Source organism: Anomaloglossus baeobatrachus, chromosome 5, assembly GCF_048569485.1.
Source record: "Anomaloglossus baeobatrachus isolate aAnoBae1 chromosome 5, aAnoBae1.hap1, whole genome shotgun sequence".
Lineage (NCBI taxonomy): Eukaryota > Metazoa > Chordata > Amphibia > Anura > Aromobatidae > Anomaloglossus > Anomaloglossus baeobatrachus.
This window is the reverse complement of record NC_134357.1, coordinates 399,883,460-399,910,110: the sequence shown is the minus strand read 5'-3', so window position 1 is coordinate 399,910,110 and position 26,651 is coordinate 399,883,460. Positions and strand designations below refer to the sequence as shown.

The following is a 26,651-nucleotide window of genomic DNA, read 5'->3' as shown; positions in this document are numbered from 1 at the left end:
TGGTTGAGTGGAGACAACCATTGATGAAACTCGGTCTCCAGAGCTAACCGTCCACAACTTCTCAGCGGTGTGACTCACATTTCCCATACATTTCAAAGTAAACCTTTGACCGCCTGATGGCATTGAGCTCTGCTGCCAGCATAGTAAGGAGGTGTGTGGTATTCCTTGTGCACAGTTACAAGGAAGGGTGGCCTGACCACACAGGGTTTGCGCCAAGGTGGAGGACCCACACGAGGTTGAAGAGGCAGAAGCAGTGTATTAACTTCTACATACAGAAGAAGGATTGAAACAACTCGTGGGGACAGCAAGACTTGTACAGCAGACCCTTCTCCATCTCTCCCCACAGTAACCCATTGCCCAGTCAGCGACATGTAACGCCCCTGTCCATGCTTACTGGGCCAATTATCTGTGGTGAAATGTACCCTGTCACACAGAGTTTCTCAAGGAATCAGTGATGTTTAGTGCGACATGCTGGTGTAGCGCGTGCACGCCTTTGTTGGAGAAGGAGTGGCGCCTGGGCATCGGCTCTTGGGGCACTGCGATGGGCATAAGGTCTCGAAAATCTTCGGTTAAAAAGGTTGGAAAGGCAGCATTTTGGTAGCCAACAGTTTGCAGATGCTGAAAGTCAACCTCCAAGCCATGTCATGCCCTTCTAAAAGCATGTAAAACACAGCGAGGGGACTCCAACCACAGTCTCCCTCGTTTCCACTAATTGGGCCACACACACCCCACTTGACTGGCATCAGTTGACCTCCTTTTCAAAATGAAAAAGATGCTTTGCATGAAGCACTCTGAAAAATACGCGTGCCTTTCCCATCCCCTGGCTGACCCAGGGGAAAAAAAAGTCCTCTGAGAGCCATGATTTGTTCATTTTGGTTCTTTTAGAAACACAGCGAGGGGACTCCAACCACAGTCTCCCTCGTTGCCACTAATTGGGCCACACACACCCCACTTGACTGGCATCGGTTGAGCCCCCTTTTGAAAAAGAAAAAGATGCTTTGCATGAAGCACTCTGAAAAATACGCGTGCCTTTCCCGTCCCCTGGCTGACCCAGGGGAAGAAAAGTCCTCTGAGAGCCATGATTTGTTCATTTTGGTTCTTTTAGAAACACAGCGAGGGGACTCCAACCACAGTCTCCCTCGTTGCCACTAATTGGGCCACACACCCCCCACTTGACTGACATCAGTTGATGCCCCTTTTCAAAATGAAAAAGATGCTTTGCATGAAGCACTCTCAAAAATACGCGTGCCTTTTCCCGTCCCCTGGCTGACCCAGGGGAAGAAAAGTCCTCTGAGAGCCATGACTTGTTCATTTTGGTTCTTTTAGAAACACAGCGAGGGGACTCCAACCACAGTCTCCCTTGTTTCCACTAACTGGGCCACACACACCCCACTTGACTGGCATCAGTTGAGCCAATTTTCAAGATGAAAAATATGCTTTGCATGAAGCACTCTCAAAAAAACGCGTGCCTTTCCCGTCCCCTGGCTGACCCAGGGGAAGAAAAGTCCTCTGAGAGCCATGACTTGTTCATCTTGGTTCTTTTAGAATCACAGCGAGGGGACTTCAACCACAGTCTCCCTCGTTTCCACTAACTGGGCCACACACACCCCACTTGACTGGCATCAGTTGACCCAATTTTCAAGATGAAAAAGATGCTTTGCATGAAGCACTCTCAAAAATACGCGTGCCTTTCCCGTCCCCTGGCTGACCCAGGGGAAGAAAAGTCCTCTGAGAGCCATGATTTGGTCATTTTGGTTCTTTTAGAAACACAGCGAGCGGACTCCAACCACAGTCTCCCTCGTTGCCACTAATTGGGCCACACACACCCCACTTGACTGACATCAGTTGATGCCCCTTTTCAAAATGAAAAAGATGCTTTGCATGAAGCACTCTCAAAAATACGCGTGCCTTTTCCCGTCCCCTGGCTGACCCAGGGGAAGAAAAGTCCTCTGAGAGCCATGACTTGTTCATCTTGGTTCTTTTAGAAACACAGCGAGGGGACTCCAACCACAGTCTCCCTCGTTTCCACTAACTGGGCCACACACACCCCACTTGACTGGCATCGGTTGAGCCCCCTTTTGAAAAAGAAAAAGATGCTTTGCATGAAGCACTCTGAAAAATACGCGTGCCTTTCCCGTCCCCTGGCTGACCCAGGGGAAGAAAAGTCCTCTGAGAGCCATGATTTGTTCATTTTGGTTCTTTTAGAAACACAGCGAGGGGACTCCAACCACAGTCTCCCTCGTTTCCACTAACTGGGCCACACACACCCCACTTGACTGGCATCAGTTGAGCCAATTTTCAAGATGAAAAAGATGCTTTGCATGAAGCACTCTCAAAAAACGCGTGCCTTTCCCATCCCCTGGCTGACCCAGGGGAAGAAAAGTCCTCTGAGAGCCATGACTTGTTCATCTTGGTTCTTTTAGAAACACAGCGAGGGGACTCCAACCACAGTCTCCCTCGTTTCCACTAATTGGGCCACACACACCCCACTTGACTGGCATCAGTTGACCCCCCTTTTGAAAAAGAAAAAGATGCTTTGCATGAAGCACTCTCAAAAATACGCGTGCCTTTCCCGTCCCCTGGCTGACCCAGGGGAAGAAAAGTCCTCTGAGAGCCATGTCCACATTGTCAGTGGACAGACACGTGTGCTTATCTGCCAGCAGACCCCCAGCAGCACTAAAGACAGGTTCCGAGAGAACGCTGGCTGCAGGACATGACAAGATCCCCAAGGCGTACGTGGCGAGCTCAGGCAATTTATCAAGATTGGAAGCCTAAAATGAGCAGGGCTCAAGTTGCAGAATAATGGAATCGATGTTTCCTTGCATATACTCATATATCTGTGTGTCCTCCTCTTTTTCCTTGTCCAGCTGTTTTGTTTTCGCATGAGTATATGTCCTTGTCACTTTTTCCATGTGTTTGTGTTGTGTTGTGAGTTGTTTGTCACCTTTTGGACACCTTTGAGGGTGTTTTCTAGGTGTTTTTATGTGTTTGTGATTGCCTGCCATTGTTTCCTATGCAGTTCGAGTTTGGTTCTTCGAACGTTCGACGAGCCGAACTCGAACGGGACCTCCATTCGGCGAACCGACCTCGAGCCGAACCGGGACCGGTTCGCTCATCTCTAGTCATCAGTCGTGAAGGGGTTAAGAGAAATCTCCATGAGGGAGAAATGGTTGCTGTCTCTCGTACTGCCAACAGCTTATAATCAGTGTAATCCCTAGGTCAGCTTCTCATTGTTCCATTGATTTTAGTTTCTGACTAAAGGTCCAGTCACACACAACGACTTACCAGCGATCCCGACAACGATACGACCTGATAAGGATCGCTGGTAAGTCGCTGGGAGGTCGCTGGTGAGATGTCACACAGTCAGGCCTAACCAACGATGCAGTAATGATCAGCGACCTGTATAACGATCTTGGTGGGCGTTGGGACCATGTTAGGAGGTCATTAGTAGGCATCAAACACAGAGATGCGTTCTGCCCAGCAGGACATCACTTTTGAAGAAAATGGTCCAGACCATTCGGCAACAACTAGAGATCTCACAGCAGGGGCCTGATTGCTGGTAGGTGTCAAACATAACGAGATCGCTGGCGAAATCGTTGCTGCGTCACTGAAATTGTGACTCAGCAACGATCTCGTTAGCGATCTCGTTGTGTGTGATGGGGCCTTTAGTGAAGGGTGATTAATTATGGAGTAGATGAGGAAGATCATTACTTTTCCAAGAAGATCCTAAAGACATCGTAGGTTCGAATCTTGTAGGTTTTGAGTAGGCTAAGCCCATTTTAAGGGTTTCAATAAAATAAAATATTTGCTGTAATCTAAATAATTTTGAGGGGGGGAGGGCTGTAACGGTTGATAAATTTGTGTTCAATGAATTGTCAAATCAAATCAATATTTGTAGAGAATGAGAAGATGAGGATGATTTTGCCTGTATGTTTGATGGTAAAAGACCAGTGGCCCACATTAAACCGTCCAAGTTATAAGGGAATAAGAGTGATCCAATAAATTTACCTAGTTGGGGATATGTTAGTTGGCATTAAATGTAGCTAGTTGAGCAATTTGTGCTGCATTGTAATAGTAAAATTGGGAAGGGATATTCCACCTAACTTCCTATTCATGAATAAGGTTTGTAAAGAAATTCTTGTTCTCTTGTTCCACAAGAATCGAGATATTGTAGAATGTAGTTTTTTTTAATATCTGTACTGGTATTACTATGGGCAGTGAATGTAAATGATATAAAATATAAAAACTGAGGCAATGTAGCCCTTTAGATTGCATTTTCACTACCTAGGAAGGAGAGTGGCGGATCAGACCAGTGGGATAAATCTTGCGTCATTTATGTTATTAGGGGAATATAATTCCATTTAAATAAGGTATTTCTATGGGAGGTGAGGTTGATTCTTAAATAAGTAAGGTAGTGGTCTTTCCGTTGGAAGTTAAAATTTTGTACGATTGACTCTTGATCTCTGAGAGTACTGTTAATAAACATGGCCTCTGATTTTTCAACATTGACCTTTAGGCCGGAGATGTTTTCGAATCTCTTAAGGATTGTAAAGGGGTTAGGTAGGGAAGTGTGCTGATTAATTAGTGTTAGAACTAAATCATTGGTGAATAAGCTGACTTTATGAATTTTAGAACCTATTTTTTGGCCCAGTATGTCTGGATATTGATGTATTGTTTGTGCCAATGGTTCCATGACCAAGACAAAGAGGGCTGGGAAAAGTGGGCACCCTTGTCTGGTACCTCTATTTATATTTATAAGCTCCGGGAAGGTGGTCGGTAGTTTTAGGTACACTATTGGGAAACAGATTGAGGGCCATTAAAGGTTGGTGTGAAAAAAACATTTTGTGGAGCATTTGAAAGAGAAAGGACTGTACTGAATGCTTTTTCTATGTCCAGAGCTAGTATCACTAATGGGGAGTTGGATTTGTTAACGTATTAAATGATAATATTGAGGTTTTTGCGTATGTTGCCTGGGGCTTGTCTAGAGGGTATAAAGCCCCCTTGATCTGAATTTATAAGGCTTGGAAGGCACTTGTTTATTCGGTTAGCTATGACAGTAAAAATCTTAAGATCTATATTCAACAGGGAGATGGGTCTATAGTTTTTTGTAGATAGTGGGTCCCTTTTTGGCTTGAAGATAACTGTAACATGGGCTCTATAAAATTCTTGAAGCATATTATGACATAGTAGCATGTTATTGCAATGCGCATGGATGTGGAGATTTAGGATATAGGAAAACTTTTTTTAATATAGGGCTGTAATCCCATCGAGGCGTGGGGCTTTAACCGGTTTCAAGTTTTTAATTGTGACATCAATTTCGTCTACAGTAATTGGTGTGTGCAGGCTATAGACAATAGAATTTAAAGTTTATGTTGCCTTTTTACTGTTGAGGTCCATTTTTTTTTGCAACTGCAACAAAAGATACACAATTTGCCAAGAAATTAAGTCGTGTAAATATAGCCTTCCTGCTCATTTTTAGCGTTAAATTGGGTAGGTACTGTTCTGGGACTGCGGTGTGCAAAAACCATTGACATTCTATTTAACCACCATAAATACATGTGATTAGGTTAATTCAATTTTTTAAAGATCTGCCGATATGTAATGAATATAAATGAATACAGGAAACCGCTAAACCACACCTTCCCACACCTCTCCACAAATAAGAATATTTTTGGGCTATTTGGTATAGAGAAGGGAAGAACTGATAAAAAAATATTTTTTACGCCACTCGCCACTAACTGCTGCCCTAAGCACTACAACAGGGTCATGTGGAAAACACGATCCTGATGATAGAAGGGATTGCTGTTTATTTCCTATTCAAAGCCCTTTCCGGGTATCTTTAGCTAATTCCCTAGCTACTTGTTTGCTATCAATAAAGTTCTCAAATGGAATCCTGCACAAGCTCTCTTTGTCCAATAATAGGGGGATAGGACTATCCTAGATCCTGATTTTTTTCAAGGGACATATAGCAAGTATAACAAGTGCCTTTGGCTACATAAACATGGTTGGTATTGAAATGTCTATCAAGATTTGTTACGAGCCTCCTGGTCCGAGTGGTATGTATTTACTTTACTTATACTGCAAATGAGAATGTTGTTCTGTGGCACACGTTTTTGCAAAAGTGACAATAGGAAATAAAAGTATCTTGATGACAACTAATATACATTCAGTGCATGGTCTCACATCTGTCAAACTGTCCTCCATAAAAAGTAGAAAAGCTTCAATATACAGCATGTAAATAAAATAATACAATTCACAAACTGTTGACTACTGTTCTAGCTTCCAGTTTACCAATATACACTACTCACAAAAAGTTAAGGATATTTGGCTTTCAGGTGAAATTTCAAGATGATCCTAAAATGCACTCTAAAGGGTACTTTACACGCTGCGATATCGGTACCGATATCGCTAGCGAGCGTACCCGTCCCCCGTCGTTTGTGCATCACAGGCAAATCGCTGCCCGTGGCGCACAACATGTCTTACACCCATCACACGGACTTACCTTCCCTGCGACGTCGCTCTGGCCGGTGATCCGCCTCCTTTCTAAGGGGGCGGTTCGTGCGGCGTCACAGCGACTTTACACGGCAGCCGTCCAATTCCATAGGACGGGTGGAGGTGAGCGGCTGGAACATGTCGCCCACCTCCTTCCTAACTCATTGCCGGTGGACGCAGGTAAGGAGATGTTCGCCGTTCCTGCGGTGTCACACATAGCGATGTGTGCTGCCGCAGGAACGACGAACAACATTGTACCTGCAGCAGCAACGATATTTGGGAAAGGAGCGACGTGTCAACAAGCAACGATTTTTCACGTTTTTGCGCTCGTTGATCGTCGCTCCTTGGTGTCACACGCTGCGATGTTGCTAACGTCACGGATGTGCGTCACTAACGACGTGACCCCGACGATATATTGTTAGCGATGTCGCAGCGTGTAAAGCACCCTTAACTTTTTCAGGTGACCTTAATGTGACTGTGACGGGGGTGTGCAAGAGAGCAAAGGATGGACGAGGCCGAGGAACGATCCAACAGGTTTATTAACAGGAATACAGGAACAGCACACGATTAGTCCACATAAAACAGATTCGGGGGCCCTTCCCGACAATCCTCGGACCGGATAACAAAGCAATCGTCCTTACAGTAGTCCAAAGAGTTCCACACAATCCCACGGGCCGCCACACAGGCCTAGCTCCGTCCGTGTCCACAGCCACCCAGGCTGGGGCTCCTGCTCTCTTCAAGTTTCAGCTCACTCTGAAGTTACAAAAAGGGAAATGCATTGTCTGGGCTGCTTGACCAGCCCACCATGTTTGTTCAGGGGGTAGGGGTCACACATCCTATCATCAATGGTTTGGTCCATCACAGGGCTCCAATATGTCTGCCAGCCACAGTAGATGAAGGGATCCCCTGCTGTACAGAACAATGACTATTCCTTCACTGGCCAATGCAATTACAGATTAGATACACAACTCTGGATAGAAGAGGACAGGCTATTTACATAATCACATTAGATGCCAAGACTACAATTGTATGAGAGAGACACATTGAGACCAGTAGCTCCCCCAAGAAAATACATGAATTACAACTAATACAACCAGGGAAATATACATATCATGACATAGTATCACAGCATATACAGTGAGAGGGTAAATTACATCTTCACAATCCCTCCCCCTCCCAACTTGTGTACGTACTAGGGACCTCTACAGGTCACTGGTTAAGTACACACAGGCAGAGCGTTACTTACATGTGGCTTCATGCAGCCACGAATTGGCATCGTAGCTCTCCCACATCATTGCCCAGGAGAACAGCTGCAGGCAGACCACCCATCACCCCAACCACACATCGCCTGACCCCAAAACCAAAGTTCAGATCCACAGTGGCTGTGGGAATAGTCCTCCATTGTCCACCAGCCAGTTCAATAACAATCCCAGGTCCTCTATGGATTGCCTCAGGCCGAACCACTCGGGGATCAGCCAGTGTGAGGAAAGCACCCGAGTCACAAAATCCAACAAGTCTCTGTCCATCCAGCACAACCTCCTGCAAGTGCTTACCTCGATGAGCAGAAGTCGTCATAACTGCGGGTCACACCCCGTAAACTCCTGGTGGTGCAACATGGGGGGCTGAGTCACTAGGCCAGTCCTCACATAACGGTGCCACATCTTCCTCCATGGCACTGGGCTGTAAATAATTAACAATCCGATTGGGTGCAGGATCAGTCCTCATTTGAACAGCTGGGCAGGAGACTTGCCAATGCCCTGGCTGTCCACATTGATAGCATCTGAGCTGGGTCTCCCTCCATCCAAGGCGTCCTCTTGGGTAAGGGGTAGGGGAACTTGGAGGCCGGCTCCCACCTGAAGGTGCTGTAGGGGTTTGAGGATGATTCCTCCATGGCCTGGCTGGGCATGAGGCCTGCAAATGCCCGGGATGCCTACAAACATAACACCTGCGCTCTGTTACTTCCTCTCCCCGGCGTATTCCAGAAAGTGCAGTAGAAGCAACTGGAGGCACATTAACACGGGTATCAACATGTGGTGGCTTAGAGGAACGGGGAACAATGGGGACAGAATAACTGGGGGCATCCGGTGTTGTGGAGCTGTTAGGCGTCTCTCCATCCTCCAACAGAACCCTCCACTGAGGCTTGATGGTGAGAGCCTCATCAGCGAGAGCAGCAGCTTCCTCCACTGTCGCTGGTTTTCTCTCACGCACCCATTCCCGGATCTCAGCGGGGCACTGGGCAAAGAATTGTTCTTTTAGGATGACCTGCAGGAAGGTCTCCCAAGATAAGGCCTCCTCTGCCTCCAGCCAGCGATTACATATTTGTTTGAGTCTATGAGCATATATCTTAAAAGACACTTCCCCATCACAGGCTAAAGCACGGAACTGAGTCCTGTAAGTGTCTGGGGTCACAGCATAATGTTCTAGAATAGTCTGTTTAATATCCGCATACTCACAGTTCCACCGAGGGTCCATAGCTCTATAGGCTTCAGCAGCTCCCCCCTCTAGGAGCCCAACCAGATGCCGGACACGCTCCCTGTCCGGGACTTCCATTAATCGACACTGATGCTCAAAGTCCTGGAAGAAGCCCTCAATGTCGCCTGCAGCCTCATTAAACGGCTTAAAGTCTTTGCGGGACACCCTGGGAAGTTCCCTCATGATGGGTGCTGGGGTTACAGTCTGTCTGGAACCTCTCGCGGCTTCCACAGCGAGCTCCTTATCCAGCAGTGCCATCTCCTCCATCCTGCGCTCCTTCTCTTTAGCTCCACGCATGGCCTCCCTCTTATCTTCTATGGTGGCCTCATCTCCAAGCAGTGCCATCTCCTCCTTGTACCACACAACCCATTGACTTTTTTGGGTATTCACCTGCGGCTGCCGTCTTTCTTCCGTTTGCTGTGAGGATCCTTCCTCCACGTCATTTTGCGAACAGACTCCTTCTAGCGCCTCAATCAGCTGCTCCTTGGAGAGTCCTTTGAAACGAACTCCTACTTCACGGGCCTTTGATTGCAGGCTCCCCAAAGTCCAGGTCTTGTACTCTGCAGTGCTGGTTCCTGATGTTGAGCCATTGTCCTCCATTCCTTCTGCTCTGATCCCAGCGCTGCTAACCAGTTTGTGACGGGGGTGTACAAGAGAGCAAAGGATGGACGAGGCCGAGGAACGATCCAACAGGTTTATTAACAGGAATACAGGAACAGCACACGATTAGTCCACATAAAACAGATTCGGGGGCCCTTCCCGACAATCCTCGGACCGGATAACAAAGCAATCGTCCTTACAGTAGTCCAAAGAGTTCCACACAATCCCACGGGCCGCCACACAGGCCTAGCTCTGTCCGTGTCCACAGCCACCCAGGCTGGGGCTCCTGCTCTCTTCAAGTTTCAGCTCACTCTGATATTACAAAAAGGGAAATGCATTGTCTGGGCTGCTTGACCAGCCCACCATGTTTGTTCAGGGGGTAGGGGTCACACATCCTATCATCAATGGTTTGGTCCATCACAGGGCTCCAATATGTCTGCCAGCCACAGTAGATGAAGGGATCCTCTGCTGTACAGAACAATGACTATTCCTTCACTGGCCAATGCAATTACAGATTAGATACACAACTCTGGATAGAAGAGGACAGGCTATTTACATAATCACATTAGATGCCAAGACTACAATTGTATGAGAGAGACACATTGAGACCAGTAGCTCCCCCAAGAAAATACATGAATTACAACTAATACAACCAGGGAAATATACATATCATGACATAGTATCACAGCATATACAGTGAGAGGGTAAATTACATCTTCACAGTGACCTTCTCTAATCTTTTAAATACTCATGTCTAACTGTTCAATGTTTCTTTAATTTTTGCACAACTTATTGCTCTCTAACGAGTAAGTTAATGGCAAAATTCACAAGTGTTTGATCTATGAATCACCCAATATATTTCAGAATTCAATTAGAATTGGTATTTTTACAGTCCTCCTCATCATACTGTTCACATTTCGACATCATGAGACCAAGGCAACACCAAACAATTGATCAGCAGTACCTCTCCATTGTAAGGCTTCAAGCTGGATGTTCTCTTAGAGTGTCATCAGCAGGTTGCAACAGAGATACACAGAGACTGGAAGAATCCCAGAAAGATATAAAAGTGGATGTCTATTGGCCACATCTCACACTGATGACCGCTTCATTGTGAACAATGCACTTCAGAATGCAATGATAAATGCTGCATATCGTTAGGCACATTTAAGGGAAGTAAGAGGCACCCAAGTCAGGGGAAATCAATCACATCAGCATTGTCAGCATGCTAGCTGACCTGTAAGGCTATGTGCGCACGTGTGCGTAATTCATGCAGTTACGCTGCGCTTTGTAGCGCAGCATAACTGCATGCGTCCTGCGTCCCCTGCATAATCTATGGAGATTGTGCAGGGGCCATGCGCACGTGGCGTCTTAGAGCGCAGCGCTTCGGCTGCTGCCCGAAGCGCTGCGTTCAAGAAGTGACATGTCACTTCTTCCGTGCGCTTTGCCGGCAGCTCCTGCTCTGTCTATGGCAGGAGCTGCAGGCAGAGCGCATGGAATCGGCTTTTTTTTTTCTACGGAAATTTTCTGCAGTGATTTGAAGCACACGTGTGCTCTTCAGATCGCTGCAGAAATGTCTGCAGGGCTAGTACACAACGTGCGCACATAGCCTAAGGGTACTTAACCACAAAACCAGGCACATGCATCAATGTCTTGCATGGACCAGGGAGCAGGTATGTTTGATGGGGACCTCAGTGGGCCTCAGTGCTGTTCACTGATGAAAGTTGATTCCCGCTGAGCAGAAATGATAACTGCCAACAATGTGGGACATAAAGGAGAGTGCTATACATCAGCGACTGTTGTGCCCAGTTGAGCCTTTGGTGATGGTGGTGGAATTTTGAGCCGTTGTATAGCAATTTGTAACTCTGTACCTCAGAACCTCAATGACCTGAGGGTTGTCCTTCATGCCATGTCTCAGCAGAGAATAACTCCACTTGTGAACAGCAGGAGACATCGTTATCAAGCTGTAATTGATGCTCAAGGCCACATGACTAGTTATTTAAACATTGACATTTCTAGGGGGTATACCCACCAATGTTGTTGGCTTTTGTTTCAATAAATTGTTTCAGAGTAAATCACCATTGCATGCTTCTACTTAAATGCCCTACTGTCATGATAAAATATCCCTGTAGTGTAAACTTTTTATGTTTTCCATAAATTTCACCTGAGAGCCAAATATCCCTAAATTTTTGTGAGTAGTGTATAATGTTATTAGTTAATTTACCGGTAGAAAATATTATTTTTTATCAAAGGCTGGAGAAAACACAATAATAATTAAGTGATTGAATAATATAGAGAAATAATCGATGCAGTCTTTTATAACCCAATGTGAGAGTCAACTAAAAAGATCAAAAAGTAAAAGTCTCAGACTTTTACAGACAAACAATAGTTTCTACTTGTTTTTAACGTATGCAAGAATAGTGTCCCCTTCTCCACAATTACTCTTATTTATTATACATTTTCACTATTTTCCCTGGCCATATTTGCAGTTTTCCATGCATAGATGGCTGTTTTCAGTAGGTTCTACTGGTTCCAAGTCTTGACACTTACGTCTGATATAATATATGAATAGAAGTTCTTTAAGTTCATTCACTTTTTTCACTTAATCCCATCAACTGCAAACCTCAACAGGACCTAAGAAACCATCTACTCCTCTTACCTTTTATACTTCCCATATCATATTAACCATAAAACAAGTAATAGATGCAAAGATAAATAAAATAACTAAACAAATGACTAGGACTCAGTTCTAAACCCCTAAACAATAAATTAGATAGCATCTCACTCAATTACGTGAACATTTTGAGATTTAGGTCTAATTTGTAGGCTTATGTGTACCTTTTCTCTGAATCACTGTGCTATGACCTGCTATTTAGATGCATGTACGGTATATGTATCTTGTGATAATCAGTGTACCAATTATGGATATTATAGGAGGTGTGTAAGCCTCTTTGCTTTAAAGATGAGGGTTTTTTTTACCATGTTGCGTAGTTGGGTGTGTCAAAGTATCACCTAAGGAGCATTTTAAACTTGTAAATGTCTACAATCTGGCCTGCCACCCCCATGTTCTTAGATGTTTTTTACATTGTCTGACAAATCCACTTACTGAGTTAAGAAAGGAAATGATTACATTATATTGCCTGTAAAGAAGATGTGTTATTCTCACACCCATTATCATGCTTCTTAAAAGAGGTCTTAAATTTGTAAAAACCTTCTTTGTACTCTCAAGCCTGCCAGGTATAATATATGTAATATATGCTATACTGACACCATGAGCCACAACTCACAGCAGTCTCAACCAGCAAAACTCAAAGGGAGTCTATCCCCTCAAATCTTCAATCAGATAACTTCACTGAACCTCAGAGGTTTCAGTAAATCCACTACTGCTTGTAGCTGGAGACCAATTAGTTTTCGATCAAAACCTACTGGAAGTTCAATTATCAAACACAATTCCTTTAGCCATGGATCTACCTTTGGACAAACACATGGAAGCCATATTAGGGAAAGTTCTAGCAGAGACTTCAAGAAGCATAATATACTCCCCGCAAATGAGAGAGACACCATGAGGATTCTCAATGACCGACTGGCAACCTACTTGGAGAAGGTGCATTCCTTGGAAGAAGAGAATGCTCATTTGGAGAGAAAGATTCGGGAGTGGTATGACAAAAATCATCCTCAGATGCTACCTGACTTTAATGACTTTTTTGGAACAATTGAAGAACTTCAAAGAAAGGTAAGGTCAATTTAACACTGCTATTTTTGGTGCACTAGTTAGATCTTATGTTTTAAAATGAATTTATTGAAAGTTCTATTGTCAAAACGTTAAGAAGGTATGAGTTGTTTGATTGTGTTTTCTAAAACTGATGGTCCTCCACAGTTATATACACACGTTAAGGATTTGGTGGAGAGGTTCCTGCACCATCTCTGCATCTCTTGGCAGAAAAATCGCAGTGGCAAGAATTAAAGTTTTTGCCTCATTTTTGGTGTGTTTTTTATGTGGATTTTTGGTGCAGATTTTTCCAGTTCATTTGAATGAGTGAAATCTGAAACAAAAAGGCTGACATGCTGCCGTTTTTTTCATCACCAAATCTGCAAGGAGAAAATATTCAACATGTGCACTACACTTCAGGATTCTCATTGACTTTGCTGGCATAAGGATTCCCTTTATGTAAAAAAAAAAGAATAAAAAAAATACAATAAAAATCCAATGTGTGCACACAGCCTTTAGGGTATGTGTATTAAGGCAGTCAAAAATAACACGATTACTACTGGAAACTGCTTAAGGTAATGCTCTTTTTTGAGAAGTATTTACTTCCTTGAAGCAGTTTTGAGGACTTTTTGAATTTTTTTGTAGTTTTTCTTTTTACGAAAAATCTGTAATTTGCAGCCTTTTAATTGTACCATGCCTAGTTTCCAGTGTTTTTCATCAGAAACCACTTCAAAGAAGTGACATGCACTTTCTTTTATCAATCTAGGAAGTTTTGAAAGCCTGAATCAGAAAAAAACACTCAAAAAGGCTGAACATATCAATAGCAAAGTGGTTATACAATAAAAGTTAAATAGGAAACATTTTTCAAGTGTTTTTCATGCAATTTTTCAGGCATTTTTTTGAGCAAGCCTGCTTTAAAATACTCCTCAAAAAAAATCTTTGTGATTTTACAGTGCACATACCCAACGTGAGTTATCTTCTCTGTAAAATTGCAACTTTGGACTATTTTGGACATTACTAACATTTCCATCTTCTGAACAATTGCACATATCACACATGGTAAGGTTGCTACAGGGATTCAACTGAAGGTTTGATGAAAGTAATTTCTATAATATTTTTAAAGATAAAATGGCAATACTTACTTATTAGTGAAATAGTAGTAAAAAGTTTGATCATCTCCAGATCACAAAGTGGATCTATCACATCTTTGGTGGTGGGTAAAATAAGAATAGATCTAAGCGATAGTGTTACTGTTTAAAATAGAAAGTTAAATCAATCTTAGAAGTTCAATTATTTCTAGATTCCAAAAAAGATAATAACTGTTTAGGAATTGTGTTACCTTGCAGAAATAGGGTCCTGGGTGTGAGTGCAATTTAGGTCAACATCTTCATGGAGGAGGTCTGTTTTCGAGGTTTGCAATTGTGTTTCTCCTGTATGCCAAAAAACATCTTGAATAAATAAAATGGCCCTAGTGTGTTTCTGAAGTTAGAAAAGTAGACCGTAAGCTTCATTTCATACAGACTCTAATAAAACAGGTATCAACGGAGATGACTTAAAGTCATTTCATTTGTATCTTTAAAACCACCTTTCTTCTACTTTAAGGGTTTGTTTAAATGTCCACAAAAGATAATCTACCTAGATTCTGCATGTGGAAAATTTGGAAAATATTACATTCCAAAAAAGTGGATGAAATTTTACCAACTTTTATCCATAAATTGACGTGAAGCAGCTACATAATATAGAATGTTTTTAAGACAGGTGCAATTTAAGGGTCAAATTATGACATATAAAAGACAAATGAACAGTTTGGGTTTTTTCTTTCAGATATTCAAATCCACAATGGACAACAGAAGGCTTTCTCGACAGGTTGACAATACTCGCTTAGCTGTGGATGATTTCCAAAATAAGTAAGTATGTCTTTATATTTATACATTTTAATCATGAACCACCATAAGGGCTTCAGTTATCTGAAATGCAGAGGTAGAAGTCACTCAGTCCCCAAACATCTGCCCTCTATAAGGAGGCCGATTATTTCAATTTATATATTTCTTTGAGGAAAGAACTCATTACCTTTTTGTTTTTTTTATGTATTCCAAGATATGAGTTGGAGGTCAAGTTAAGAACTGATATTGAACTGGATGTGAAGGCTCTTCGCCATGAGTTAGAGGCTATCAAGGATGAAGTTGACGATCTTGATATTTACCATCAAAACCTTCAAGATATGCTTAAGAAGAAGACCAATCAAGATGTAATGTAGTGGTGCAAAATATTAGGGACTCAAATATTCATTGAACAAAACATATTTAAAAAGAACACATGTTTAGAATGAAGAAATGTCTGGTAAAATCATTGGTTTTACAATCAGACTACATTAGGGGTAAAAGCTTAGACAAATAGATGTGGTCCTCAAAAGAATAAAAACTGTCTTCGTGGGTTGTAGAAATGAGTTCAGTATTAGATTTTTTGACCTTTTGGGATGTATGATCCTACCAACTTCTTACATTTGTTTTAACTAAAGGCTACATCTCACTAAGCGACATCGTTAGCGACATCGCTGTTGAGTCACGTTTTTTGTGACGCAACAGCGATCTTGCTAGCGATGTCGCTGTCTATGACATCCAGCAACGACCTGGCCCCTGCTCTGAGGTTGCCGGTTGTTGCTGAATGTCCTGGACTATTTTCTTCAAAGGCGATGTCCTGCTGGGCAGAACGCATCGCTATGTTTGACATTGTGTGACAGGGTCCCAAGGACAGCAGAGATCGTTACACAGGTCACTACTGCGACCTGTATCGTTACTGAGTCATTGGTAAGGTCTGACTGTGTGACATCTCACCAGCGACCTCCCAGCGACTTACCAGCGATCCTTATTAGTTCGCATCATTTTTGGGATCGCTGGTAAGTCGCTAAATGTGATGGGGGCTTAACACATTTACTTTTTTCCATGTACTACCAGGCAATAAACAGCCTTTACAATCAGCTTGGTGCTAGAGTCACCGTGGAAGTGGACACCCCCCAGACAATAGACTTGAGCAAAATGTTATCTGAGATTCGTGTTCAATATGAAGTTCTGATGGAAAATAACAAAGCAGAAGCAGAAGAATGGTTCCTGGCAAAGGTTTGTATTATTCTTCAACTTATTAAAACATCTTCAATGTGAGCCATTGTATAAGATTTGAGTACTTTTCATACATGTTTACTGATTTCCAGAGTGAAGAACTGAAACGGGATGTAGAATCTGGCTCCTCTGAACACCTTCCTACCTTCCAGGGTGAGGCCATAGAATTGAAGAGAATGGTTCAAACTTTGGATATTGATCTACAAAGCCAACTAAGCATGGTAAATTCTAAGCCTCAAATATATTGACACATAGCTTAGATGAAAGATACGAAAAATGAAAGGGTAAATACAAAACTAGAGAGTACATACAGTTTGTAAATTAAACTTAAAGGGAACCTGCCATAAATATTGTATCTCCTCGCAAACATAGTGGTAATCTACCGATAATTACCATTTAAAACATGTGCAGGTATCTAACTGGAATTGTGGCTGCAGGGAGAAAATGAAGTTATATCACCCCTGCAGCCGCTCTTTTTTCACCAGTGTGGTGCAGGGATCTGCAGCAGTCACTGTTCACTAGACTGTTATTCCCTTGCTCTTTGACAGATATCATGCTGATATGATGAATCATATCCACATGATATGCCTTTGATGTCTAATAAATGTGATTACACTTATCTCACGATTGAGACCATGTCTAGTTGCTATGTCTTATGAATGTAGAGGAGGTAGGGCTTGCTCTGCTGTAATTTTGTATCTATTAGGGTTACAAAAAAAAAAAAAAAGCAATAATACTCAAAAATTTTTGGAACGCTTATTGGAAAGTATATTCAGTAAACAATTTTTAACCATTATAGAAATTAGCACTTGAAACCACGTTATTGGAAAAAGAAGCCAGTTATAGATTCCAGCTGTCACAGTTACAAGTCCTCATCAACCAAGTGGAAGCTAGTCTGTCACAGATAAGAGCCAAGCAAGAATGTCAGATTGAAGACCACAAGAATTTAATGGATGTTACTACACATTTGGAAAGAGAAATTTCTACATATCAACTACTAATTGATAATCAGGACACGCAGTAAGTAAATCATCTTAAATTAACTTCTTATTGCTCCAAAATATTTAAAATATGAAATAAAGCAACTAAAAAGTTATCTTTTTTAAATATCCTTTGTTTCCTTCTTTGAAATTTTTTTTTACATAATTTGTTTTAAATTATCCTCATTTAACAAAGATCCCGTACTTATAAACTGTAAATACAATGTAATTCCTGTGTTACAAGTTGTATTCCCCCTACCCACCCAAGTCGATAACTACTTATCTCTCCTCCCAGGACCATCAATTCAATTACGAAGTTCTCCTCAACACTAAAGGGAGCTTTACACGCAACGACATTGCTAACGAGATGTCGTTGGGGTCACGGAATTCGTGATGCACATCCGGCCTCGTTAGCGACGTCATTGCATGTGACACGTACGAGCGACCGCTAACAATGCAAAATACTCACCAAATCGTTGATTGTTGACACGTCGTCCATTTCCCAAATGTCATTGCTGATTTTGGACGCAGGTTGTTCGGCATTCCTGAGGCAGCGCACATCGCTACTTGTGACACCCCAGGAATGGCAAAACAACACTGTACCTGCATCATCTGGCAACGAGGTGGGCGTGACTTTCATGCGGCTGCTCTCCGCCTTTCTACTTCTATTGGACGCATGCCGTGTGACGTCTCTGTGACGCCGCATGAACCGCCCCCTTAGAAAAGAGGCTGTTCGCCGGCCACAGCGATGTTGCTAGGAAGGTAAGTATGTGTGATGGGTACTAGCGATTTTGTATGCCACGGGCAGCGATTTGCCCGTGATGCACAATTAACGGGGACGGGTGCTTTCACGAGCGACATCACTAGCGATGTCGCTGCGTGTAAAGCAGCCTTAAGGCTATGTGCCCACGGGGAAAGTGTCCTATGGATATATCCGCAGGACATTCCGCAGGAGCTACCAGAAAACCGCAGCACAACTTTGTCTGTTTTAATGCTGCGGTTGTATTGTGGAATGTCCTGCGGTTATGCTGCAGGCATTCTGCATTGAGGATACAGTACCATGGCTTCAGCACTGAATCCTCAATGCAGAATAAGTGCTGAGTGATCGGGAAGTTCATACTTACCTCCATCACGCAACACTTCACTCTCCGGCCATGTCTGTCTGCACATTGCTGGAGAAGGTGGGCGGGCCTGAACTAGCTCCGGCTGTCACATGACCAGAGCTCGTGCAAGCCCCTGCCCACCTCCTGCTGCCCACTCCTGGCTCCACTGCACTCCTGTGCACCAGAGGAAGTGATTCTGGTGTCTTCAATCAAGGCAGGTAAGTATAGGATCGTGCGGAAAAATCCACAGGAATAATTGACATGCTGCAGATTTTTCCGCAGGGAAATCCTCATTATTTCTGCTGCGGAAAAAAATGCAGCATGAGCATAGCACTTCCAAAATACCATAAAAATGGCTGGGAACTCGCTGTACTGCGGATTTTTGAGAAATCTGCGGAATATCCGCAAAAAAATCATGACAAATTCCGCGAATTTTCCGCAGCGTGGGCACATAGCTTAAGTAAGATTTGTTCTTCCTGCATGATGAAAACATATCAGAAGATATATTAATGTTGTGTAAGATTCAAATTCTTAAACATTCTGTATGTTTGGCTTAGGGGAAAATCTCGCATTGCACTTGGTCCCATGTAAGAAGATGCTGCAGCTCACACTTGCAAGTTTTCCTCAGCCCTAACTGGACTGAGGAAAAAAATCGCAGTATGCTGTGATTGTCTGCGAGATCTGTGTTACTCGCACCCATACAAGTCTATGGGTGCGAGACAAACATCGGACTGCAGTCAGTTGACATGCAAGTGCAGTGCGATATACGCACAGGCTGACAATGGAGTAGATGGGGGGATTAACCCCTCCGTCTCCTCTGCGGCTGTGATCTGATCTCTGGAATGGATCACAGTCGCATGACACTCGGCTCATGTTCGCTGCAGAGCCTGAGCCGAGGGTCATTAGCATATCACATCCGTTGCTCTCGCATCAGAAGCGATACGCAAGTGTGACTCTGCCCTTATATTTATTTACTCTCCTGGATCGTAAAGGAGGCTCTCGGCAAATAGGGTGAAATCCTGGACCACTCAAACAAGCACTGAATCTGTAAGGTTGAGGGCTGATGCGCACGTAACTGCAGAATATTCTGCAGCGATTTGACAGCACATGTGCGCTTCAAATCGCTGCAGAAAGACTGCATAATGGATGCCGTTTTTTGTTTAAAAAAAGCCGATTTCATGCGCTCTGGCTGCTGCCCCCACCATAGACAGAGTGGGAGCTGCATCCAGAACGCAGAAATAATTGACATGCTCATTTTATGAACACACGGATTTGGGTCAAAAGTTTAGCATCCAAATCGCTGCGTTCATAAAAGCAACGTGCGCACGTCTCAAGCACAATCTACATAGATTGTGCAGGGGACGCAGGACGCATGCATTTACACTGCAGTGCTATACGCAGCGTAAAGGCATGTGAGTATGCAACATGCGCACGAGCCCTTACTCTGTGTGAACAATTTCTGAAAGTTGTCCTGTATAATATAGTTCCCAAACAATCTCCATTTGAAATTTTGCTGAACAGTTATGCCTAGCCGAAGCCAAATCACTTGCTTTTCTCCTTCTGTACGTTTTTTATACAATCGTTGAACTTTTTAACAGTTAAATGCACACTCTTTACCAAAATAAAAGATAAAAAACGTTTTGACTAAATACTTCCTTCCAATGTGTGACCACAGATCATATAAAGGACTGTCTCCATGGTTACAGACTACAAACAAATGCTAAGTAGTCTGATCCAGTATGTACCGTATGTATCATTCTCACTCTACTTTATTCCTTCCTGTTGATTACTTCTATACATCGAGGAAAGAGAGAGTAGGTGAAAGAAGTGTGGCCATGCATGGTCCAGCATGGTCCTGCACATGTGTTTTTGCTGCATTTTTCCAGCACGTTTTAGCTGGTGAAAAAAAAACAGTTATGCAGTACACAATAAAGGAGATTTTGGAAATCTCAAGCTGTTATTTTTTTCCTTGCAGATTTGAACCTTAAAAATGTTTTTACAAATCTGCAACATTTCGATTCTTTCAGCGTTTTTGCAGCACTCGTCATCCATTCAAAAGAATGGGAAAAAAGTGCAAGTTAAAACACAAAAAAGCATGCAAAAACTCTGTGTATTTTATGTAGCATTTTTCCTGTCAACACTCTGGTTTTTGTAGAAGAGAAATCTGCTGAAAATACTAAATCTGTGCACATACCCACATACATTGTCTAAAAAAGTTTTCATACCTTGTGAACTTTTCAACATTTTCTCACTTTACACCCACAAACTTAAATGCATTTTGGGATTTTAGGTGATATGCTAATGGGCCCTTTGCACACTACGACATCGCAAGCCGATGCTGCGATGCCGAGCGTGATAGTCCCCACCCCCGTTGCAGCTGCGATATCATGGTGATAGCTGCCGTAGCGAACATTATCGCTATGGCAGCTTCACATGCACTCACCTGCCCTGCGAAGTTGCTCTGGCCGACGAACCGTCTCCTTCCTAAGGGGGCGGGGCATGCAGCGTCATAGCGATGTCACATGGCAGGCGGCCAATAGAAGCGGAGGGGCGGAGATGAGAGGGACATAAATATCCTGCCCACCTCCTTCCTTCCACATAGCCGGCCGGGACGCAGGTTGGAGATGTTCCTCGCTCCTGCGGCTTCACACACAGCGATGTGTGCTGCCGCAGGAACGAGGAACAACATCGTAACATCGGTCTTTCCCAATTCATGGAAATGACCGACGCTACACCGATGATACGATTACGACGCTTTTGTGCTTGTTAATCGTATCAAAAAGGCTTTACACACTACGATGTCGAGAGCAACGCTGGAAGTGTGTCACTTTCGATTTTACCCCACCGACATCGCACCTGCGATGTCGTAGTGTGCAAAGTGTCCCTAAGACAAAGTAGCAAAGATTTGTGTAGTATATTAAAAATGATACATGATTTATCCAAATATTATAAAATTATAAATCTGAAAATTGTGATGTGCCTATGTAATTATGTAGTATGATACCCTTGAATAAAATCCAGAAGTATCAATATCAGAATTAGTAAGTTGAGTGCCCCGTGTGTAATTTTCTCAGTATAATTACAGCTGTTCTCTAAAGGTCTTAGAGGTCTGTTTGAGAACATTAGGGATCAATCAGCATCATGAAAACCCAGGAACACACCAGATAGGTCAGAGATAAAGTTTTAAAGAGTAAAGCGGGTTAGGTTCTAAAACAAATCACAAGCTTTGAAAAGAGCACTGAGCAATGTTCAATCAATCATCCAAAAATGGAAGGAGTATGGCACAACTACAACCCGACCAAGACATGGCTGTCCACCTAAATGGACATTCCAAGCAAGGAGAGCACTAATTAGAGAAGCAGCCAAGAGTCCCATGGTCAGTCTGAAGGAGCTGCAGAGATTCACAGCTCAAGTGTGAGAATTTGACCACAGGAAAACTATTAGTCGTATACTTCACAAATCAGGCCTTTATAGAAGAGTGGCAAGAAGAAAGTCATTTTTGAAAGCAAGCTATAAGAGGACACATTTGCATTGTGTAAAAAGCCATGTAGAGGACACAGCTATTGTGTGGAAGAAAGTGCTCTGGTCAGATGAGACCAAAGTAGAACTTTGTGAGCTAATTACAAAATGCTATTTGTGGTGGGAAACTAAGACTGTACATCACCTTAAAAACAACATCCCCACCTTCAAACATGGTAGTGGCAGCATCATGCTTTGCTGATGCTTTTCTTCAGCAGGGACAAAAAGGTGGTCAGAGTTGATGGGAATATGGGTGGAGCTAAAACAGAGCAATCCTGGAATAAAACCTGTTAGAAGCTGCAAAAGACTTGAGACTGGGGCATAGGTTCACCTTCCAGGAGGACAACGGCCTTAAAAATTCTTCCAGAGTTACAATGGATGGTGTAGGTCAAAGCATATTCATATGTGTTAATAGCCCAATCACAGTCCAGACCTAAACCCCATTGAGAATCTATGGTAAGACTGGAAAATTGCTGTTCACAGATGTCTCCATCCAATCTCTCTGAGCTAGAATATTTTTTTAAAGAAAAATAGGGTTAAAATGTCAGCCTCTAGATGTGCAAAACTTGTATTGACATACCCCAAGAGACTTACAGCAGTAATTACAGCCGAAGGTGGTCTTACAAAGTATTGACTCAAGGGGGCTGAATACAAATGCACATCAAAATTTTCAGATTTACAGTGTAAAAATATTTAGAAAACCATAAAACCATGTATCATTTCTTTTACACTTCACGAATACTTGCTACTTAAGGCTGCTCTGGCGCACAACATCGCTAGGGCCCGTCACACGAACTTACCTGCCTAGCGACGTCGCTGTAGCCGGCAAACTGCCTCCTTTCTAAGGGGGCGGTTCGTGCGGCGACACAGCGACGTCATACGGCAGCCGTCCAATTGAAGCAGAAAGGCGGAGAGCAGCCGAAAGAAAGTGACGCCCACCTCGTTGCCAGAGGACGCAGGTAAGGTGTTGTTCCTCATTCATCGGGTGTCATACATAGCGATGTGTGCTGCCTCAGGAACGACAAACAACCTTCGTCCTGCAACAGCAGCGATATTTGAGATTAGAACGACGTGTCAACGATGAATGATATGGTGAGTAATTTTGATCATTAGCGGTCGTTCGTACGTTTCACACGCAACAACGTCGCTAATGAGGCCAGATGTGTGTCACAAATTCCGTGACCCCAACGACATCTCGTTAGCGATGTCGTTGTGTGTAAAGCCCCCTTTAGTGTTGGTATGTCACATTAAATTCCACTAAAACATGAAAAAATATGGAAAAGTTCACGGGATATGAATACTTTCTCAAGCCACTGTAGATAAAATGTAGCCCAATTATCAATTAGTGTGTTTTCTAACCCACATTCCAATTTCTTTTAAGTGCAACAAAGTCTTCACCACCTGTAGCTGAAGGTGAGTAGAAACAATTGATGTGCTTTTCAATATTACTCGTAATGGTATACATATATACTGTATATTATCATGACAATGTTTAATTACCCTATGTTTACTTGCCAAAAGAAATGCTAGAGATGCTTATTATTTAATAGGGAATCTGTCACCAGCCTTTACTACCCCATCTGAGATTAGTCTGATGTAAGGACAGAGACCCTGATTCTAGTGATGTATCACTTACGGGGACTGATTGCTGCAGTTTTGGTAAAATCATTGTTTTGTCAGCTGTAGATCTACCAGTTCTCTCAATGCTGAGCTATGTATACCTCTGCTCGCACTACTCATTGGCAGCTTTCTGTGTACATTGTGCATAGAGAGAAAGTTGCCAATCGGTGGTGGGTGTGGAGCTATACAAAACTCAAGAATATGGAGGATCACATGGCAATAGGTTTATCAGTTCTCTAGTGATAATCTTCTGCTGATAAAACAGTGATTTTCGAAAACCAGGTTTCTTATTCAACATTCTGCTGCTCTCAGATTAGATAACAAAAGAATGTTAAAATTCTGTTAAGCTGAAGAAATATTGTGGCAGCAAAAGCAGGTTTTACCACATTGAGAGCACCAAGGATGGGTTGTGGAGAGTGACAATTCACATAGAAGCCTTCACCACTAATTTTTGTAATATTTGCCGGAAGATATGATAGATGAGAGATACCAATAGAAAAGGAATATAATGAGGAAGGTAAAAGAACGGAAAACAAAGAAACAATGCTAGGCTATGTGCACATGCTGCCTTTTTTTTTTGACGCTGCGCTTTTCTGCGTTTTTGGCCGCTAAAAACGCACACAAACGCACCCGCGGCAAAAAAAACGCATGCGATTTTACCGTAATTTGGTGCGTTTTTGGCTGCGTTTTGCTGCGTTTTTGATCTCTGCGTTTTTGATCTCTGCGTTTTTCCAATGCATTGCATGGGGGGAAAACGCAGAAAAACGCAGGAAAGAATTGACATGTCCATTTTTTTTTAAGCTCAAAAACGCAGCTTAAAAAAAAAGTTGTGTGCGTACAGCAAAAATGAAAACTCATAGACTTTGCTGGGGAAGCAAAGTCATGCAGTTTTGAGGCCAAAAACGCACCCGAAAAACGCCGCGAAAAACGCACTGTGTGAACTTACCCTTAAAACAAAAGAAAATACGCTAAGGAGAAAAGATAAAAAATGACTTCATGGAAAACTTGAGAGCAGGAACATTAATGGAAAAACTGTATTGATAGTCTATGCAATCATAGACTTTTAACAGACCTTACCACCACAAAGGTAAAGCCGGATCTCCACTGCTTGGTGATAACCACTGGATCTTCTATGTTATAGAAGTCATATTTTATAGAAGTTATAATATTAATTTTTACTAATGCTACCTACCATAATTATTGCCTCCTATATTTCTAAAAGGAGACTGCTATTCCACAATCATCAAGAGAGCAAAATATTTAAAAGCAGTTAAAATGTAAAATTGTAATGGTATTTTCCACCTTTAGATCTTAACATAGATAAATATATGTAGGAAAAATTGAAGGGGTAAAATTAAGGGTATCTTAAATTTGTCCCTTGAGCAGCTAAGAGCTATGCAGTCTCCTAACTATATCTCCTCACTTCCTGATTTCTGGCAGGGTGGGCACTCCTCCTTTAGTGACAGTTCTGGTATTAGTAGAACTGTAAAGGCCACTTTACACACAGAGATAAATCTTTGGCAGATTTGTGGTTGCAGTGAAATTATGGACATGTTGTTCCATTTGTACACAGCCACAAACCTGGCACAGATTGTCCACAATTTCACTGCAGCCACAGATCTGCCACAGATCTGCCACAGATCTGCCACAGATCTGCCACAGATCTGCCACAGATCTGCCACAGATCTGCCACAGATCTGCCACAGATTTATCTCTGTGTGTAAAGTAGCCTTTAAGCTCAGCACAAGTTCTGTTGCAAAATATTCAGCTATCAGTGGTTTGTTCTGGAGTGTACACTGCTATTAATGAATTTGCACGTAGTGCTAGCAGTGAATCTGAATAAGCATACAGCTTTGGACACTGAGTCATGATGTGCCAGAGATTTTGGTTGTACAGAACTTATCAGCTTGTCAGGAGTCGAAAGGGAGGGGGTTAGCCGATAACTGCTATATTGAAATCAATGGACTTGGTAGAGGTGGTTGGAAGGTTAGGTAATTTCTGTGCCCACTCAGCCAGGCGCTAGTGGCCAAGCACCACGGAAATTAGCTGTACACCATGTAAGATAAAAGCTCTCATGCAGTAGAATGAAGGCCAATGTAAAAAGCAAGATAATTTTAAACTTTCTTATTGTCATGCTGTCTAATTAATAAAAGCAATTTATGAACCTGAGAATACCCTATTTAATAGTAGAAATAAACAAATCAATGGCATCTAAAGTTGCCTAAAAACTCTATTTAAGAAACATTGTATTTTGTCTGTTTGTCTTTTAGTACGATCAAAGCTTGTAAGAGTTGTCTCCATAACAGAAGAAATTGAAAGCAGACAAATTGTGTCGCCAAGAGAAAATTATTAGAAAAGTTTATGTCTACATGTCAGACTGGAGTTTCTTGGAATGACCAGAAGAAATTATTTTGAGGGACACCATCTGCTTGTACTGTATGCATCTAGTTGCATTATATTTGGTGCTCTCGTTGTACACATAAGTCATTTGTGATCAACTCATAAGAAATAGACCCAAGTAGCAACTGATTGGCTCCAAAGCCAAATCCATATAGGGTTTTCTAGACTTGTAAGGCTCATTAGAGTGTCAAAGCTTGGGTCTACCAGAGGAAAAAATGGAGGGCCTGTTGATAGGATGGTTTCTTCTGTCACTACCAAGGTTGTCAGGCAATACTTTACACTAAATAGTGTAAATTCTCCTTCCTCACAATTTATAGTTTCCATATGTGTTTTATACTGATCAGGATAGTCTTCTCACTTTATGATCTTAGAACCATATTTATGAGGTGACAATCTCCATTACGACAAGCCATATATCCATTAAAAGCATCATTACTATGAGTAAAGTTTGATGTTTGGGAGAGGCTGAATTATGAGAGGCATGACTCTGCTGAGGAGTGACAACTTAAGCAAAGGTGGACTTTTACTGTATCAGTCATCATCATAGTACACTTTCATCTGGAAATTATGGGACCATCATCTAATCTGCACTACTAACAAAGAACACATCTATTCTGATCATCCCAGTGAGTAGGTAACATAC

At 42.6% G+C, this 26,651-nt stretch overlaps 1 pseudogene; it reads left to right on the top strand.

The window, feature by feature from the left end:
• The first annotated feature begins 12,832 nt into the window (after window positions 1-12,832).
• Window positions 12,833-25,961, top strand: LOC142310206 (keratin, type I cytoskeletal 19-like; annotated as a pseudogene).
• The last annotated feature ends 690 nt before the right edge of the window (window positions 25,962-26,651 follow it).